Source organism: Giraffa tippelskirchi, chromosome 7, assembly GCF_054371585.1.
Source record: "Giraffa tippelskirchi isolate mGirTip1 chromosome 7, T2T-mGirTip1v1.2.pri, whole genome shotgun sequence".
In the NCBI taxonomy this organism is placed as follows: domain Eukaryota; kingdom Metazoa; phylum Chordata; class Mammalia; order Artiodactyla; family Giraffidae; genus Giraffa; species Giraffa tippelskirchi.
This window is the reverse complement of record NC_137281.1, coordinates 98,041,262-98,061,143: the sequence shown is the minus strand read 5'-3', so window position 1 is coordinate 98,061,143 and position 19,882 is coordinate 98,041,262. Positions and strand designations below refer to the sequence as shown.

The window sequence follows — 19,882 nt, the reverse complement described above, 5'->3', positions numbered from 1 at the left end:
TAGCTGTAAGGACAGAGCAGAAGCTTACTGGAATGACCGTTCAGGCTAGCCACTTCCAGGACTGAAGGACTATAGGCATTCCTCTGGACTTTTCTTGGAACTTGGCTTCTTCCAACAAAAGAAGAAGAAATCTACAACCTGTTATATACCCTGCAAATAGGAAGGTGATCTGTACGGTAGCAGGGAAGAGCTTTCATGTTAGAGAAAGCTCACGGAGGCCCTCTAACACAGAGGCCTTGCCCAAGCTGTGGTACTCCAGGTTTTCTGGTGGAAAGAAAGGATCACAGGGGAAAGGGTGGCTGGGTCACTGATAGGAGCGCACCTACATTCCTGCTGGTCAACGTGTGCTGAAAATATTCCTCAGAAACCTAAATACTTCTTGGAGAAGCAGGATGGGAAAAGGGGAAAGAAAAACTATACCTTTAATATGGGTGATATTTCCCTCTTGTGTGTGTGTATCCTCGACCTGCAAGTTCTAGGATTTCAGGACAGTAATCTGACATAGACTCAAGGGATGGGCCTTCCAGGGACAGGATCTGGTTCTTGCTTTGCTAAGTTGTCATCATTGAGGATTACATATTTAAAATAAAGTTGTTAAGTATATAACATTTTTCTTTAGGATTTTATTTTTCTAAGTTCCCCCTAATTGGATATGGAATTGATCTACAACCATTGCCCGTGAATAGGAGGAACAGGACCATCAGTAATAGCTATCTTAAAAACTGCATGTGATTAAAAAGAGCAGGATAATTGAGGAAACAATTGCTTATTTAGCAAAGAGAAGCAAGGTGTGCTGTATTTTGTGTAGGAATTTTAAAAAAATGCTAGAAATGTTCAGCATTTTTATTAGTAATTTTCCTAGAAGTGAACACCAGCCAACTATTGTTGTATTCTAGAATGGACCAAAATCCTAGCATCTCTAAAATGAAGACACCAGATATTTGTTCCCTCTCTATATTTTCCCTAGATCACGGTTCAGAGTTGCTTTACTTCAGCCACCTGGATGGTCAAGAGCCAGAGCGAAGTTACCAACAGGTGTTTCTTATCTTTCAATCAAACATCAACTCAGGCTTCCCTCTCCTTTAGGAGATGTTTTCCTGCAGCTTTAAATTAACTTGTTTCTTCTTTGGAAACATGCGTTCTCTCTACCACACTACTCATCACCCTCCATTCTTTAGTTTTTCAAAATCAATTTTATTTTCAAATGTGTAAGCACTAGAATGTAAGTATACAAAGGTTTGGGCTTGGAAAGAGCTCCAATATTTGAATTTCCAAATCCCTTTATACTCAGCTTGTGGCCCAGAAAGTCTGGACACTTACCAGCTCCCAGACCAGCTCGGCATTTCCTGAGCTCCTGGGGTAGATAAGGTGATAGACCTGCAAAACATTGCACCCCTCCCCCACAGAATTGAAGCAATACTCTTGGGGAATTGATTTCAGTGGGAAGAGATAGGACTGTCACTTTAATGGTAATTATGTTCCCTGCCTCCATCTCCCTCTTCCCAGCTGGAGATTGATTTGGAAATTAGCATGAGACCCAGTTCTGGCCAATGAGAGTTTTGCTGAAGGCTTCTGGGAAAAGATTCTTGGAAGAAAGAGCCACGTGAAGTCAGGTTTTCTCCATCTCCATTTGAGCGTGAATGCTGCTGAGCTGTGTTGGGTGCTGCTAGGGGAACCAGACTTAATATGAGGCCAACGCTGGAGAAGGAGGAGCAGAGAGATGAACAGAACTGTAAGTCAGAGCACATTTTTGAGCTGCCTACCTTAAAGGCCATGATACCTCCAGATTTCTCGGGATATATGCTTATTGTGTGTGTGTGTGTGACTTAGTAGTGTCCAACTCTTTGTGACCCCATGAACCGTAGCCAGCCAGGCTCCTCTGTCCATGGAGTTCTCCTGGCAAGAATATTGGAGTGGGTTGCTGTGCCCTCCTCCAGGGGATCTTCCTGACCCAGGGATCGAACCCAGGTCTCCTGCATTACAGGCGGATGCTTTACTGTCAGAGCTACTAGGGAAGCTTATTATTTACGCCAAGTTATTGTTTTTCTGTTACTTAGAGCCACAAATATAACTCATGAAGCTTTTAAATTCCCTCTGCTTAGGTTGTCTTTTCACACACTTTGCTTTAACCTCTTCTGAATTTTTTAGGGTAAGAGAAGTAAGAACAGGTCATAGGATAAAAATGTTTTCAAAGACTCTTCACGTATGTTATTAAGGTGCTTTCCAGAAGAGTTGCATTGTTCTCTCTCCCTGTCCTTTTGCCAGCAGGCCTTGCTAGCCCCAAACATGACTCACAGCTGACTGGAGAGACAGAGAATGACTGCTGATGTTATTGTGTCTTTGCATCCCTTCTTTGGGGAACTGGGAGGCATAGTCCAGTGGGTTCAGGAAAGAGTATCCAGAATAAGCTTATCAGAGTGAAGGAGTTGGGAAATTGATCTGTCGGGAAACTGAGGATATGGGGCAAGAGGATGGACAAAGGAAATGATGAGATTTTGACCTGAGCCTGGAGATGGAAACGGGAAAGATCAGCAAGGAAGGAAAGTGGGGACATGGAGAAGAGTCTCTTCATGTGTAATAATGAAAAACCCCAATGTCATCTTTGATAAAAGGCCGGTTAGTGCTCTGAATGAGGGGTGCAGGGCTGGCCAGGGTGGATGATGGAAAGCCCTGCGTTTGAGACCAGCTTCTCTGACTCCCCTTTCATACTCTTCTCTCTATTCAACTTTTTTCTGGCTTCCTTGAGGTGTAATCGACCAATAAACTTGTAAAATACTTAAAGCATACAATGTGATGATATGATACATTGTGAAAGTATTCCGTCCATTGGGTTAATTAACACATCTATCACCTCACATAGCTACCTTTTGTGTGTGTGAGAGAGAACGTTTAATTCTACTCTTAGCAAATTTCAACAATACAATATGGTGTTATCAACTATAGTCACCGTGTTATCCACTAGATCCTCAAACTTTATTCTCTATTCAACTTTTTTTTTTAATGAATTTATTTATTTTAGTTGGAGGCTAATTACTTTACAGTATTATAGTGGTTTTTGCCATACATTGACATGAATCAGCCATGGGTTTACATGTGTTCCCCATCCTGAACCCCCCTCCCACCTCCCTCCCCATCCCATCCCTCTGGGTCACCCCATTGCCCCAGCCCTGAGCATTTGTCTCATGCATCGAACCTGGAATGGTGTTCTGTTTCACATATGATAATATACATGTTTCAGTGCTATTCTCCCAGAACGTCCCACCCTCACCTTCTCCCTCAGAGTCCATAAGACTGTTCTATGCATCTGTGTCTCTTATTCTGTCTCGCATATAGGGTTATCGTTACCAACTTTTTATGTTTTATCATCTTGATGCCTCTCTGGGGCATCAATAAGGATGGGCTGGTTTGAGTTTCATTGTAGAAACTTTTTTTTTTTTTCATTATTTGTCGCCCTGCAAGAAGACCACACATCCACAGGCACTTACTAATAGGGAAGGGAGCTGGGAAAGCATAGTCATCTTTGGGACTTGATTTAATGAGTACAAAGCACACCTCCTGCATCCCAGTTTCTTCTCTTTCTACCAGGACTTCAAGTTCCTCCAAAATAAAACCTTGGAACTTTTTTTAAGCCAGAAAGAGCCTTCTGGTCCAGCTTCTTAGTTAATAGATGAAGAGGTTGGTTCAAGGAGGTAAAGTGACTTTTGAGCGTGTACTGGGGGGGAAGTCCAGAAAACAATTCAAGTGCTTGTACCTCCAGCTTAAAGCCTTGACCTTCATAAGGTTTCACTCTTTGAAATTCATTTCGTATGATTTCAAAAATGTTTTAGTGTTAAATCAGCAGAAATGCTTCCCAATTGTCAGTTAACAGCAAGGTATGTGCCCACAATTGGGAGAGGTGAGAGGCTAAAGAGGGCTAGGGAAGAGAGAGGAAGGAAAGACAGCAGAAGAGACTGATGTTAGTTTGTTAACTAAAGGCCCACCTGCACTACGTATGCCCTCCTCTTCCCTTCAAACGGAGTCCCAATCCTCCTGGATCCCACTCTCTAGTTGACTGAAATGCTTACCGCTGCTCCCAGGAGAGTGTTACACTTTGGCTTGAAGTCAGGATTGTCAATTGCTTTAAAAACAGAACCCGTGTTTAGAAACATGATATCACTTCAGATATACCCAGCCTAGGACATGATGAAGAATCGCTTTGATTCTCAAGCAAGTTTTATGGAAGCTGAGGCATCTGGTCTTCCAGGGTTTCTAGGAATTGTGAAATAACCCTTCTGCCCAGTACCAACCTAATCTTTTGTAGGGTGAGATGTTTAGTCGTTCTGACCACAAATGAAAGGCCCAGGGAGCACCTTGGTTGTGTATTAGAGCCATAGAGATGGTTAAAGATTAAAAAAAAAAAAATAGACAAGTTAGCTTGCAGAAAAGTAGAATGTGCTTGAATTCTGTGCCTTTTTTGGTATTGAAATTGTAAAGGTGTTGATCCTGTTACTTTCACAAAGGATGTGGAGCAATACCAGTATCTTTGGAAATGATGAAAGATTTCCTAAAAGTGAGAATGATAATGCATCAGAATATTCCTGAGATAGATTGTGAAATGTTTTCTGGTTGTCTTCACCAATAGTATGGATTTGGTAGTTAATCTGGAATGGAATGACCTCCAGAGGTCCCTGTCACTAAGGAAGTCTGAGTCTGCCAGGCTGTGACACAATGGAGTTTCCAGGACTGCTATGAGGGAGTTGGCTTCTGACACTAATGAAACACATTCCTCCTAAAGAATTTAACTTTTCTGAGGTTCTATTTCACACCACCCATTTATTAATGATAATTTTTCAAATTTTCTGAACGGCTATCCCATGTGCAGTCCAGATTAAGTGATATTTCTAAGTTTTCTATTGTTATTTTTTCTCCCTCTGGAAGAAAATTATGAGTGTCAGTTAAAAGGGTAAGACAGGCACAAATAAAGAAAACCCCAACTATTGTGTGAAGAATTTTGAAGATTGAATGTGACGTGGAGATTGGCATCCAATTTCAGTCTGGATGAAAGACTCCCATGACACTGGGAAATGTGGCCAGCACCCAAATGGCTGGGTTACCCGGGCATTTGTTTTAAGTGATATCCATCTCTTGGATGGTTGTTTTTTCCCTGATCCTTTTCTTAATAGTGAGATCATGACAACTTGGATTTTGTAGAACTGAGCCAAGGGAATTGTCACTCTTTCTAATTTAAGAGGATGAGTGTGTAGTCTGAAAAAAGCTTATAATTTTATTATGACACCAAAGATAAGTACTATTGCTTCCCAGAGAAGAGGTGTACAGGGAGGACATCTTTCTCTTTCTCCACCCCGCCCCCCCTGCCCCGGCCTCCTTTCTTCTATTTTCTTCCCCTTCCGTTTTCCTATTTTATCTCCTTCTCCTTTTCTCCTCCTCCTCCTCTTCCTTTCTTCAACGTATGTAGCCCATCAGGCTCCTCTGTCCTTGGAATTCTCCAGGCAAGAATACTGGGGTAGGTTGCCATTCCAGATCTTCCTGACCCAGGGTTCAGACCCAGGTCTCCTGCACAGCAGGTGGATTCTTTACCATCCGAGCCACCAGGCAAGCACTTGGTTCACCATTATTCAGTGACCTGGAGTCTACTTGTTTGAGTTCAGAATTTTGACTTATCTCAGAACTCTATGACCACTCCCTCTGTCCCTCATTGTCCCGAAACTTCAGGGCAGAGGGCACCTATGTGACTTCACACTTCCTGATTCCCTTATGGGCCTGTCTGTCCTTCTCTAAGAGTGGTGCTGGGTGTCTTGAGCCTCATGGCCTTGTAGGTAGGTTGGGAATTGGATTCCATGGGGGATGGGACATGGGAGGAGGGCAGAGGTGTTTTTACCAACAAGTTGATGGAACTTAAGTTTCAGGGCTCCTCATGTGCCTGGGCTCCTTCCAAGGCCACAGAGGGGCCCTACTGATATGTTCACATGGTCATATGCTGGTAGCATTTATAAAAATAAGATATTTTAACTGCAGTTGGTGAAGTCCACTGAATTTTCCATTCTAACTTATTTCATTCACTCTCCCTGTCATGTTGAAGAGTTAGAGTGACTACAGGAATTTTCTGGATCTAAGAAAGGGGGACATAGTAGAGAGATCTGTTTATACGGTTTGCAGTCCCTTCTACATACAGTGAAGTAATGACTAGCTGTCCTTGCCTTGGGACGGCTTCCATGAGTATTCCTAGTGCTCACCTGGTATCTAACAGGAAGGTGTAGGGTTAAAGGTAGTATCATGGCATATGTAGTGTCTGATGTGGATGAGTGTGTGTCATGAAGAAGAAACAAACGTTGACATGTATGGAGTCAGAAAGTAGTCTATGGAAAAGTGTTATAGAAATGTATAATACAATTTTTTTTGATTTTGTGATGTTTGTGGCATTTGTTACTGAAAGTATTTTCTAATTTGTTGTGACTTTTCTCATTTTAAGTAATTATTCATTTTTACCTTTGAATTTGAAATTTTATGTTATTTTAATTAAGTAAAACCCTCTAAACTGTATACTTTTCAGGCCCAACCTAAGTTGAGGTCTCCCTGGTTGAGGGGCATAACAAGGAGACTGGATAGGGAGAAAAATGGGGAGCATCACACTGAACAATATCAGGCCAGTTTGTGAAAGACGCTTGGGGCTGGGTGCACAGGTGTCTGTGTTTTGGTGTCTGTGCCCATGTGCAGATGTGGTAGGCCCTGTAGACACTGTGGGCCACTGTAGACACTGGCGCTTCTCCACATAGCGGAGAATAGGGAGAATAAATTAAGCCAGAGGGGGAAAGGAAAGTATAATTTAGCTGTGCTAATTATTATAATAATCCACATGAATTGCTTACCACTGATACTTAACTACTGTGGAGCAGAATAATAATTACGTATACCAATTCACATTTCCATGTAACTTGTTTATTTGATTGTAACCTCACATACTCTTTACGTGCAGTAATCTTGCAAAGTTTGATGAGTGAACTCCAACAGCTAAAGCTTTCCTTGGTGTAAGATTTCTGTAGCTTAACTCATGATGCCTTCAGTGTGCCTGTGTGTCAACATCCTGTTCTGAAATGCTTCCCACTATTAAAAATAATGGACCCTATGTCTTCAGTGATTAGAGTTGCCTTTAGGCTAATTTCTTCCTTCAGGCATTTTGGAAGATGGTGTGAGTTACATATACCCTGTAGGATAGGTCATTCTTTTATCTTCTATGTGTCAGATTTTGTTCTGTTTATAAATGTAAACTGCCTTAGTGTAGTCTTTATTATTTAAATGTATACAACGAGTATTTTCTTTTTATGTTTTCCTGTAAAGGCATGCTCTGTAAATTTCATTATTTATGTAAGTATGTGTCATTTTTAAGTGCCTATTTTGTGCCAAAGACCTGCCATTTGGCCACCAGGCCTGTGAGGGAGGGGACCCATAGACCCACAACACTGACGTTGAGGGATGAGCTGTGAGGGGTAAGCAAGGATGCATGAGAGAGAGAAGGGGCCTCTCCTGGCCTGTTGTGTGAGTGGGGTAGGGGGTGGAGAGGTCACAGAAGGTTTTCATGAAGAAATGGTATCTAAGCTTAGTGTCGGAAGACTGTTCAGAAAGGCTTGGGTCTTTGGATAAAGAGGAAAGACCAATTAATGTGTTGACATTCACAGCCACCACTTTTGCTTTCACTAAACTGTTTTAGAATCTGGGCAGGAGGCTCTGACCGAGGGCCCTGGAGAGGAACATCTGTGTTTTTTATTCTCCCCGGTGTATTTTGGAAGAGCAGTTCTTTCAACTCTTTCTTGGCTTCTCTTGCCTTCTGTGGTAAGATAATACTGCAGAGCCAGGGAAGCAATTAACCAAAGCCAGTAATTAACTTTCTCCTTGCATGGACATAATGAATTGAGGTTTCTTGGCTGATGAAATCTACTGTGGATTGTTCTGTCTAATATCTCCTTTGTTGGTAGCTTTGCCAGCAACATAGACGCTGCATTTCCTGAGGTTTAATTAGTCCAAAATCTCAGAAGCTCAAATCATGGTACTTTCAATTTGTATGTGTATCAACATCCTTCTCTTAAATACTCTAGGTTCCTTCCTGTATATTTCTCTTAGCACAGAGCCTTGAATCGGAAGGTACACAGTCAACTACTGAGAATAAAAGAGGAATGAATGAAGGAATGCATATCCAGGATAAGTTTTATTATCAACAGGACTGAGTCTCAAAAATTAATAAAACTCTACAAAATTGATTAGGGAAAATACAAGAAGGGACAAATTACAAATGCCAGTTCAAAATATTTTCTCATTTTCCTTGAACTTTTCTCTTTGACTTATGGTTCATTTAGTAATGTATACACCAAAAATAAAAAAATAAACAAAATAAGAAAATGCTATAGAAAATTTTAAATTGCCTAGAAAGCCCTTTCCCAGATGGAAAGTAGATAATAAGCTCTATTTTCTTTCATTTTTAAAATACCTTCATTTAGATAAAACTATTCATTTAAAATAGAGACAGAGAGAGAAAAAAAGAAAAACAGGTATAAGTCTCAGAGCATGGAGTAATATTGGAAATAGTTACTTTTTTTTTTTCTGAATCTGCTTAATTATGCTAACCTTCCTCCCCTCTCTCTTCCCTCACAAAAACTATACACACTCACAGAAACACTTTAAATTTCAAAAAGAGGTTTAGGAAGTAATTTTCAGTCTATTTTTAAGCTCACAGGGGTTTAAAGACTAATCCTTTGTGAAAATTCATCTAATTCAGAAAACATGCTTTGTTGTGGTCCGAGAAAAATGTATTTTCTTTGAACAGTGTAGGTTTAAAACACACACACAAAACTCAAAGAAAAAAACAAAAACCCTCCAACCATAGTTACAGCTGAATGACCAACACAGAGAAGTGAATGGCCCCAGATGACATCCATAAAAAATAGCAGTGCTCCCCCTGGCTAGCCTGGCCTGGTTAAGGAAGATATGCAGGCCAGGTTCAGGTACCAGGACCTTGTTCTCCTCTCAGCCCCCAGTCAGGGAACTTTCCGTGGCCACCTAATAGGAACTGACCTAAAGCCTGGCTGAGTTGTTGTTTGATACAGAGATGGAATAGAGCAAGACGTGCCCATGACCCTGTAATGAATCATTGCTGAGGCTGGGGGTTCCCTGCCAAGGTGACGGGCAGCACAGGTAACACTCCTTGGCTCTGGTGTGTATCTAGTAAAGACCCAGCTGTGTTTCCTATTCTCCATGTCTTTCTCTATCACCTTGGGTTATGGGTCTAAATTGAAATAGAAAATTGTTCTCTAAGTTACAACCCCAACAACTAGGAACACTTACTGTATTCATATTTTCAGGCTTACGCAGATAGGTTTAGAGATTAGATCTAAATGAAAAGAATCCTTAGGCTGAGAATTATGGAATGAGTTACAGGAGTTACTTTAAACAATTCTTTTGGCAGTAAGGACGAAAACAGGTGTGGCGTTGAACAATCTTTTCTGTCTAGGGCTCTGTCTCTTCACCTGCATTTAGATAATTGCTACAGTCTCTTCTAGTTCTGACATGATGCGTGTGTGTGTATGCTAAGTTGCTTCTGCTGCTGCTGCGTCGCCTCAGTCGTGTCCGACTCTTCGTGACCCCACGGACTGCAGCCCACCAGGCTCCCCCGTCCATGGGATTTTCCAGGCAAGAATACTGGAGTGGGTTTCCATGCTCTGCTCCAGGGATCAAATCCAAGTCTACTGCATTGCAGGCAGATTCTTTACTGCTGCGCCCCCAGAGAAGCCCCTCTGACATGATATCTTTCTCTAATTCTTCCCCTTGCTGCTTTAGGTCTAACAGGCCCAAATGTAGACAGGTAAGCTGAACAACCTGTGAGTTAGTTGTGTGAGAGGAGATAAACTACATACGGTTTCTAGAAATACTATGTGCTATATACAGTATACCATAAAAAGAGTATCAGTCAGATGACTTGACAGCAAGGAAATGGATTCTGGCTATTTTAAGCAGAAAAGGGATTTGTCACAAAAATGATCTGTAAGGTAACCCACAGACTCTCTGGGAGGCCGAGAACTATTTGAAATAATGTAGTATTGCCAAAGCCCAAGGTTGCTCTGGTAAAGACTCTGCTCAGATTATGGATAGCTGGAACATTTGTTTTTACCTCCTGAATATTGCCAGATAGCTAACCCTTGAGTGTAGATTTTCTATTGAGGTAATTGACTGCCCCTAGAGTTGAAGCTGGCATACACATATTACACCATGCATGCTGAAATATGGAGAGGAATACAGATACTGCCAAAAAAGAACCCAGTTATATGAGTCCCCACCTCCCAAGATAAAAGACAGAAACTCACCACACCAGCCACCCTTGCTACCAGGCTGTCAACTGGGTGCCCTTTCACCTGATTGACTATGAAGTTAGTGATACAAAGAAAGAGGTAAGACTTTATTAATAAGCATAATAAAAATGAGAGATGGATTTTTAACATGAAAATAATGACATAATTAGCAAGATAAATATTGGGTAACATTAGGATATTATTAAAGACTGAATTGTGTTCCCCCAAAATTCATATGTTAGACGCTAACTCTTGAACCTCAGAAAATGGTTGTGTTTAGAGATAGGGCCTTAAACAGATGATTAAGTTAAAATGAGGCCATTAGGGTCGGCCCTAAGCCAATATGACTGGTGTCTTTGTAAGAAGAGGATGTTTGGACACACAGCCAGAGACCAGGGATGTGCAGGCACAGAGGAGAGACCATGTGAGGAGGGTGAGATGAGAAGGCAGCTGTCTGCACACCAAGGAGCAAGTCCTTAGGAGAAACCAACCCTGCTGACACCTTGAGCTTTTATTTCCAGCCTTCAGAACTGGGAGAAATACATTCCTATTGCTTAAGCTTCCCAGTTGGTAGTAATTTTTCAATAGTAGTCCTACCTTGGACTACCCAAATTTTCTGAAATGTGTAAGATTTGAAAGTAAATTATGGCCTCCTAGGAACTACTTGAATTTATAATTACTAGCTGTGCTGTATATGACTATGGATCTAAATCTGGAAATCAACCACCAGTAAATCATAGTAACTTCTAATTAATTTAGACTCTCTAAGGGGAAGAGAGGCTTCCCAGGTGGTGCAGTGGTGAAGAATCTGTCTGCCAATGTAGGAGATGCAAGAGACATGGTTTCAGTTCCTGGGTCGAGAAGATCCTCTGGAGTAGGAAATGGCAACCCACTCCAGTATCCTTGCCTGGAAAATTCCATGGACAGAGGAACCTGGTGGCCTACAATCCATGGAGTTGCAAAGAGTTGGACATGACTGAGCAAGTGAGTACACATACACAAGGGGAAGGGAACAAGTAACTAAAAGCCCTAATAATTTATAAATTAAAAAATTGATCTTTGCATGGATTCTAATCTTATTGGAAGGTGAGCATTATTGGATTTAGAGAATCTATTTGAAAATCATCTAGTTAATACAGTTAACTTGAATCACTTCTGTACCCTCCAAAAACACAAGATACATTTGAAAAGCTATCATCAACAGTTAAAAATCTATTCACACATACTGTTGGTGTGTGTACAGTGTGTTTAGACTGATATGGTAGTTTGTTAGTGCTGTCCACCGATACTTCCAAGTCATTTTCCTTTTAGGCAAAAGTCGGATAGAATTTCTTTGTCCTTTTGAAGGCAGGCATGGTTGTATGACTTGATTTGACCAGTAAAATGTGATGGGGAATGATGTGTGTCCCTTGCAGACAGAGGCTGTGAGAACCCATGCATAAATTTCCAGCTTTCCTGCCCCTAACCTGAGCAACACTGGATTGTGAAATGGGCCTTTGAGACAACAAACTTAGAGCCTAATTGAGAAATTAAGTCTTCATTGTTCCACGCTTTTAAGATTTTATGGTTGTTTTCTAAAGCCATAAAACTTAGCCCATCCTAGTTAATATAAATGATGACAGCAACCACAGAAGTTGCATTGCTCATTCACTTTAAGAGCTGGAAAAGATTCATATGAATCTTTAGCTGAAAAAGCCTAAGTAGTACAGTTATATCACAAAGAAAAATGATGGCTTACCTAGATAGAATAAAATAGAATAAGAATATACTACTTGGAAGTAGAGGATTAAATTATCAGTATAAGTAGGAAAGATGATGCGTCAATCTAAAAATCCAAGACAATCAACTGGAAAAATATTAGTTCAACAAAATGAATGTATTCAAAATAAATGCTCAGAAGTCAACAGTTTTTCTTTTCTATCAACCATTGCCAATTAGAAAATTTAGTGGGAAAAAATAACCCTTTCAAAATGCAATACTCTGTACAAATTCAGAAGGATCAATAAATAATTGTTTTAAAGTTTGCAAGAAAAAGCACTAGGACAAGACATTATGATTGGGTGAGGAAGGTGGGGACAGAGACAAGACCTTTCTGTGTATATCTGTCTCTACAGATTTGGTCTTGTAATCATGTAAATGCATCATCTTTTCAAAAGATAAAAATTCAGTAATATGCCATCTGAAGAGGAAGACATGTTTTAGATTTGACTATATACAAATAAAAGATTCTGTGTGTTAAATGATGCTATGAATTAAGTAAAAATTAAATGAAAATATTTCTAATGTATATATGACCAAGGAGATATTAATATATATTCATACTCTTTTCAATTCAAAGAAAACTATGTGTAATCCAGCAGAGAAGCAGACACAAGACACGAAAGATAATTTATATATAAAATAATACAAATGACTGTGTAATCAAAGGAAAAACCAAAGACCAATCTCACTAGTGATAGAATAAATAGAAATCAAGATTAGACTTGAGTTTTGGTTTATCACTTTGGCAAGGATTAAGAAGAAAGCTAACATACAGTGTTGATGGTATTGTAATAAGATGGATGATTTTATAGTAAAGTGAAAAAGCAAATGACAAAAATGTTTCTATTTTGCAATTAAAAATACATGCCTATATGTTTGGAACAAAACACCTGTACTGAAATACATTAGGATGTCAATAATAGTTATATCCTGTTGGCCATGCATAATTATATTTTTTGCTTTTAATTTTAATGTATTTTTCAAAATTTCCATGACAAACATGTACTATTTTTATAAACAGAAAATGTCATTAAAAAAAAAAATGTGAGATAAGAATCTAACGTCCCCTGAGTCCGGATTTCCTCATACTTTCATACCTCCTCCTCTTCATAAAATTCAAATTAAACTTTATTTCCTGGGGCTGTCCTCACTAAAGAAAACTCTTAACTATATTTGTTTAAATGATTTTTAGTTTTTAAAATTAGTATTTATTTTAAATTATTTTGCAATTAATTATAATAATGGAACAGAAGTATTTCCCCTTTTTTATTGCACAGCGTGGTTTTAGCTGCATTATGAATTCATTAGTTCAGACTGGGCCCCTGTCCTTTGAACAAATATGTTTGGACCTAAACAATGAATTTAAAAAGAAACTTTTGGGATACAACCCATTGGTGAGTAGCTAGTGCTTCCAGCTCCTGTACTTTGAATTTCTGTTCCTTTATTGTTCTTTAAAATTCCACAGGGGACTTCAAAGGTGTCTTCCTGTCTCCAGTATGAGACTGGAGACTGCCCTGGAGGGACAGCTATACACACGCTAGGCAAATGGATTGTTTCCTGCCCTTCCTAGAGTATGCACTAGGCACTCAACAAATGCTAGTAGAACAAACTGGAAAAGATTCTTGGTTTGGAGGCAGGTAGAGCATCAGGTAGCTGCAGAGAGGAGAGCCCATGCTGAGAGGTTACATTCCAGCAGTTTCCAGATGAGGGCTGGGCATTGTCTTTCTGGTCCCTTCACTTGGATCCAACAAGCAGATTGCATTTCACTTCCATGGAAAAAGGCTGGGAGCTCAACTCACCAGTTTCCCCTTAGTCCTATTTGGTTTCTCTCACAAGCACATATTGAGACATTGAATTCCTGATCCAGGGAGGGGTTGCTGCCTGAACTCTGGGTATGTGTCTCAGATTTGATCCTTCAAGGACACACCCTTCCCAAAATTAGTTGGCTTTTCGATGGAACATCCCTCAATTTCAAAGCCCCTTCTCTTTCTCTGTCAAATTGTTCTTCCGAAAACTCCACTCTGGATATGTGTCTCAGATTTGATCCTTCAAGGACACACCCTTCCCAAAATTAGTTGGCTTTTCTATGGAACATCCCTCAATTTCAAAGCCCCTTCTCTTTCTCTGTCAAATTGTTCTTCCTAAAACTCCACTCTGGGTATGTGTCTCAGATTTGATCCTTCAAGGACACACCCTTCCCAAAATTAGTTGGCTTTTCGATGGAACATCCCTCAATTTCAAAGCCCCTTCTCTTTCTCTGTCAAATTGTTCTTCCTAAAACTCCACCGTTAGAACTTAGCCAGCAATAACGTAAAATTTAATTTTTATGTTTTCAGGGATACTCAGCTCTCAATTTACCTATACTTTATAGTAGGGAGATTGACTCTGTCCTCTTAATAAAACTGAGCCATAAAAACCTCTACATCTTCCAGGACCTTTCTCTTCAAGGGACACAGGCTTTTATGCAGAAGGCTCTTACTTCATGTGACAAGAATTTTAGTGGAGCAGGGGCTGTGGTTCAGATAATGTTATTCTTCTGTTCTTATGGGTTTCCCTCATAGCTCAGTTGGTAAAGAATCTACCTGCAACGTGGGAGACCTGGGTTTGATCCCTGGGTTGGGAAGATCCCCTGGAGAAGGGAAAGGCTACCCACTCCAGTATTCTGGCCTGGAGAATCCCATGGACTGTATAGTCCATGTGGTCGCAAAGAGTCGGACATGACTGAGCAATTTTCACTTTCTGTTCTTATCTCTTAGCTGAACCAGAAACTCCTCTCCTAGCTGATCTGAGGCTTGTTTGCTGGTGAGTGGGTTTCCATGCTGCCCCCTGTAGTACATTTCTTTCTGCGTTTAGGTCTTGGAGGTTGTGACATTTACTAATTTTGGAGAGACTGTAGGATTCCCCCAGGGTAAAAAGGTGGCCAGCACTCTGATCATCTCTGAAGGCTCAGGTTGAGTGGGACCTAGAGGGATTTTTCCTTAAAGTATGAACCACAGGCTACCTGAATTGAAATCACCTACAGAACTTATTAAAATGGCAAACTCCTGGACCCAGCGCCAGAATCCCAGTTCCTGGGTGGGGGGGGGAACTCTAGGATCTACATTTTTAACCAGACCCCTGGGAAATCTGGTCTGGAGGTTCAATGCCAAGTCCAGTTCTCTTTTTACCAAACAGAATGCCTCTCATCATTCTGTGCCTTGCTTAGCAAAGGGCTTTGTCCCTGTCTTCTCCGGGAGGGGGTTACGGTGACCCAGCCACCACCTTTCATGCATTCTTTCACTTTTTTCTTTCATTCTGTAGATGTGATTTGAGAACCTCCTATGTTCTAGATATTGGAAAATCTCAAGAGATCTGAGGATGGCATCCAAAGCTGCCTTTGGGGCCAGTAGCTGCAGTACAGCAGTTTATATCATCACTGAAGCGTTCCCTGCCTTTCCTCTTCTCCCGCTGGAGTCTGTGTGCTAAGAAGCCCTTGCATGTGGACCCCACCCCACTGAGTAAGCAAGGCCCTCATCCAGTCCTCTTTCCTTTGTGGCAGAAGTGGTGTTGAGTCACATCGACTCTGTATTTTGGCAACAGTGACAGCGACAGTTGTCACGGCAGAGGGTGTTTGATTGATGGTGAGATGTGATGGGAAGAGGGATCCACGCTGCACTTGCTCATCTGTGTTTCGCTTATTCTCAGGCACCCTGAGTTCAGATTTGATTTTTCAACATCTCAACAGCTTCTCAGTTTGTCTAGAAGGCCCAAAACAAAAAAGATGTGTCTAAAGTCAGCAAGAAGCATCTGTTAATTTCAGAAATATTGACTGGCCCTTTTGGAATCTTATTCATGAGTATTTTTCCTTCATCCCCACCCATAACCCCTTCCTTACTGTTTGCCCCAAAAGGCCCACTGCTGGCAGCCATCCGACTTCACTGCATACTTTGCTTGTCTGTTATTCTCCATTTTCCTTGGGATAAAGAGCTGCAGGAACAATGTCAGAGGTATGTTAGTCTACATAAGACAGGAGAAATGAGAAATAGTCCCTGGAGAAGTAAACAAGACAATTAAGTGTATGAAACCTCTCCATCTAGGGATGTTGAGAATGCCTTTTGAGGCTTCTTGGAATCTTTATCTCTGCTCCATTTGTTTTTCTAGCAGTCATCAAGCATTTCTGATTGCTTCCCTCTGAATGCTCACTAGCACCCATTTTATTTATGAAGAAACTAGGGCAGTGAGAGCTGTTTAAATTCAGGACTTACACCCAGACACTGCAGCTCCTGCATCTGTGCTCTTAACTGCTCTGTGTCTGCCCTTCTCAAGGGATCCTGCATTTCTCTCCGTGTCCTTTTAAATGCCTGACTACTTTATTTCACCTTTTCAATCCCTTCTGCCTGATACTGGACCCTCTGAGCCTGAGATTGACTCACTAAAAGTCAGAACCACAGAATTCTACAAGAAACATTCCCAAGGAGTAGGGGAACTCCCAGGAGAAGGGGATCTTTGCCTTCCCTGGCTGAGTAGTGAGCCAGAGGGACATGGGAAATGGTGGAAATCATAAATATCTATGTTATGGAGAGTCTTACTTGTTGGCTGGGCCACAGTGAAAGGGTCTGTGTGCTAGTGCCTAATAATGACTAATAGACATTTCTTTAAACATTTTATTTTTCTAGACAGAAACCATCAATATTCTGGTCATCAATATACTGACAGGCTTTGCCTCTGCCCATGTTCTGGCTGATATTGATAGGAAGGCTGAGTAGGATGAGGTGGGCGGGGCAGGCTTACCGGGTCCAGTACAGCCTGACCTCCTCACCATGGTGGTGTCCGCTCTAACTCCATTAGTTGAAACCTTTTTATGATTGGGTCCTTTTGTTTGTGTAGTATAAGGATCTCTGACTAGTGTCTCTCCAATGAGCTTGTTTGCCTCTTTATAAATAATCTCAGCCCTCAGTTGTTTTGTCCATAGGTTAAACCTTGTGGGCTTATTCATCTCAATTTGGACTTCTTCCTAGTGTTTGGCAGCACCCCCTTTGCAAGTCTTCTTCAGATCACTTTCAGGGGTCTCTTGTTGTATCTCCCACATTGCTAATTAAAATGCACAAGGAAACCTAAAGGGAGCAAGCACTGACCTTGGGATACCCTGCTGAGCACCTCTTACTGAAGACTTGTCTGACAAATTCACCTTTCCTTCATAATCTTTTGTTCATATTCAATCCATGTGACTTGCTTTCCCTGCCAACTGAACCATGTTAGCAATTAAAATTTCATGAGTTGCTGTATGAAATACAGCAGCTTGAGTCCAAAAATGCAACATCTGCTGTGTTTCTTTTCTCCTATCATATGGTTACCCTTTCTAAAACAAAAAAAACAAGATATCATGTTGTTTGCATTCTTTGTCCTTAAGCAAGTTTTTTTGGTTATTTCTTGAGAATTCCACTGCCCTGGATATATCTACAAATCATATTTTAAACCATCACTACCCTTACTTCGTTAATTACAGACCTACAAGTGCTGCTTAATTTCAGGATAAATGTTCAGATCTTTCAGTTTTGACTCCTTCCATCCCTCTATAAATTCTAAGAAATAATGAAACCTTTCACTGGTTTGTTACCCAGGTCTTTGAACATCCCAAACTACTTATTACCTGGGCCCTTTGATTTGTAAATGTTCAGGTTGTCCAACCACTGCTTTTTGTGTTATTTTCCATCAGCTCTATTTGTAGAGTCTTTGAAGTAATACCATGGTATCCAATTTCTTTTATTTAGAAAAGTCTTTATCCAAGAGCAGTGGTTTTGATCTAGGGCTGCACGGGAGACTCCAGGGTGGAAACTTTTAAAAAATACAGGTGCCCAGCTACACTCCTCACAAGGTCTTCTGGGTGGGTAGGTTTGGGGTGGACTCTGGGTGTCTGTATATTTTTAAAAGCTCCTTAATTGAATTTTAAGGACACCTGGTTGAGAACCACATTCCAGAGTGAGTCCCAGGTCTGTAGGGTCTAGATGAGGCCCTGGTCCTCAGACCTGGATCCTGGACTCTGCCTTCTATCACTGGAGGAGGGTCCGTGTGAGCTGGAATGTGGGTGTGGCGGGAAGGTGAAGGGCAGATAGGAAAGGACAGCTGTCTAGGTGGAGAGAAGAACAGGATGAATGACATGGAGGCTGGGAAGCAGGAGCTGGCTGGTGGTGAGGGAGGAGCTGGCCGAGATGGAACTGAGCAGGAGCTGCCTGATGGGGAGCAGTGGGCGTCCAGGCTGGATGTGGGTCAAGGCTTTGACTTCATGTCGGAAGCAGCAATGGAGGCCAGGCCTGTGCTATTGCCAGGAAAGAGGCTGCAAATCCTGATGATGTCACCTGCAGAAATAAACCCAAGTCCAGTCTTTCTTTTAGTCATTATTTCCAGGACACATTATTTAGAACCCAGAAGTTTTTGAAGCCATTAAGAATGCACTTTGCTTTTCTTGCCCTTTCTTAAGGGGATTATAATACTAATGACTTCTTTCAGCCGTTTTGCCCAGAGGCCTGGCTCCTGTTAATGTGATCCCTTGGGCCACTGCACTTTGCCCCAGGACCCCTCTCTTACCTTCTGGCCAAGGTAACCAACAATGGCAAACTGCAGGCGAGGGTCCCTGTTCAGCACAGGGTCTCAGCCACTGCCTAGTTTATTTTTGTTGAGTTTATAGGTTCCCTTTACAAGATGAGAAAGGACAAGATAAGAAATGAGGAGCTCATTTGTATTTTAATCTTTCCCCAAATGTACTTGGACAGACATTACTATCTACATTTTATGGCCAAGAACACTGAGACTTGAAAGAGGTTAAGTAACTTGCCTGCAGTCACAAAATAGTAAGTGGTGGAACGAGGGTGGAGAAACCAAGTCTCTCTGGCCCCAGACCCATGCTTTTTCCATTGCACCATTTCAGCCTGTCTCGGTCGAGTCTTGGCCAGCGCTGTGGAGGCACCCCTGATGAGGTTAAACCTTATTTGCATTTTTAATCAGACAGTAGTCTAATGGCATGTCTAGGCTTATTGGAGGATTGGGGGCAGATTTCAAGCAGCGTAAGTGCAAGTAGTGTCTGGGAGGTTAATAATGAGGCAAGAAGAATTGGGACGGTTGCAAGACCAACTTTGCCTGCTTTGCAGTTTTGCCCAGAGCTGCGGTCGCACCTGGGGCTGTTGCTCAAGCTGAAATAGCAGCACTTCCTTGGAGTTCCTAGCATCTGCTCTCTCCAGTCTCATCTTCCTGCTTGGCAGAGGAGGGGAGGGAGGCAGGTGCAGCTCCAGAGATTTTTTTGAGTTGTTCCAGGTAATCCTTCTCTCGGGATGTTTCTGGCTAGTACTTCCCTTTCTCAGCACTTCTGGGAACGACTAAGGGATGGATGAGCTCAGAGCACTGTTGTGTCTGACAGTGTTGTCTGGCCTACCAGGTGTTGTGAAACAGTCTTCTAATAAATCTCCGAGCTGCTGGAATAGGATCTCCATGCAGGTGGGGTCTGTAGACCTAATATAGTGCCTGACACAGAGTGAATACTTTTGAAATATTTGTTGAATAAACACAGTGTTCTAGTTCCACATGGGCTTTTTATTCAGTGGTCTACATCAAAGAGCTATCTCCAGTTCTACAGGCAGAATAGAGACGAACTAAATCCATTATGGGCTTCCCCGGTGGCTCAGACGGTAAAGAATCCACCTGCAATGCAGGAGACCTGGGTTTGATCCCTGGGTCAGGAAGATCCCCTGGAGAAGGGAATGGTAACCCACTCCAGTATTCTTGCTTGGAGAGTTCCATGAACAGAGGAGACTGAC

General features: G+C 41.5%; 1 protein-coding gene across 2 annotated transcripts in view; it reads left to right on the top strand.

Moving 5' to 3' along the window:
- LOC145512772 (uncharacterized) overlaps window positions 1-19,882 on the top strand; it is a 190,105-nt gene that overhangs the window by 13,753 nt on the left and 156,470 nt on the right. Inside the window, exons 7-8 of one of the 2 annotated variants that reach the window (XM_081507156.1) lie at window positions 1,507-1,732; window positions 15,396-15,592. The gene's annotated coding sequence lies outside the window, so the exon portion shown is untranslated. Of the gene's footprint in view, window positions 1-967; window positions 1,036-1,506; window positions 1,733-15,395; window positions 15,593-19,882 lie in introns of both variants that reach the window. The other variant, XM_081507157.1, reaches the window with a different exon arrangement.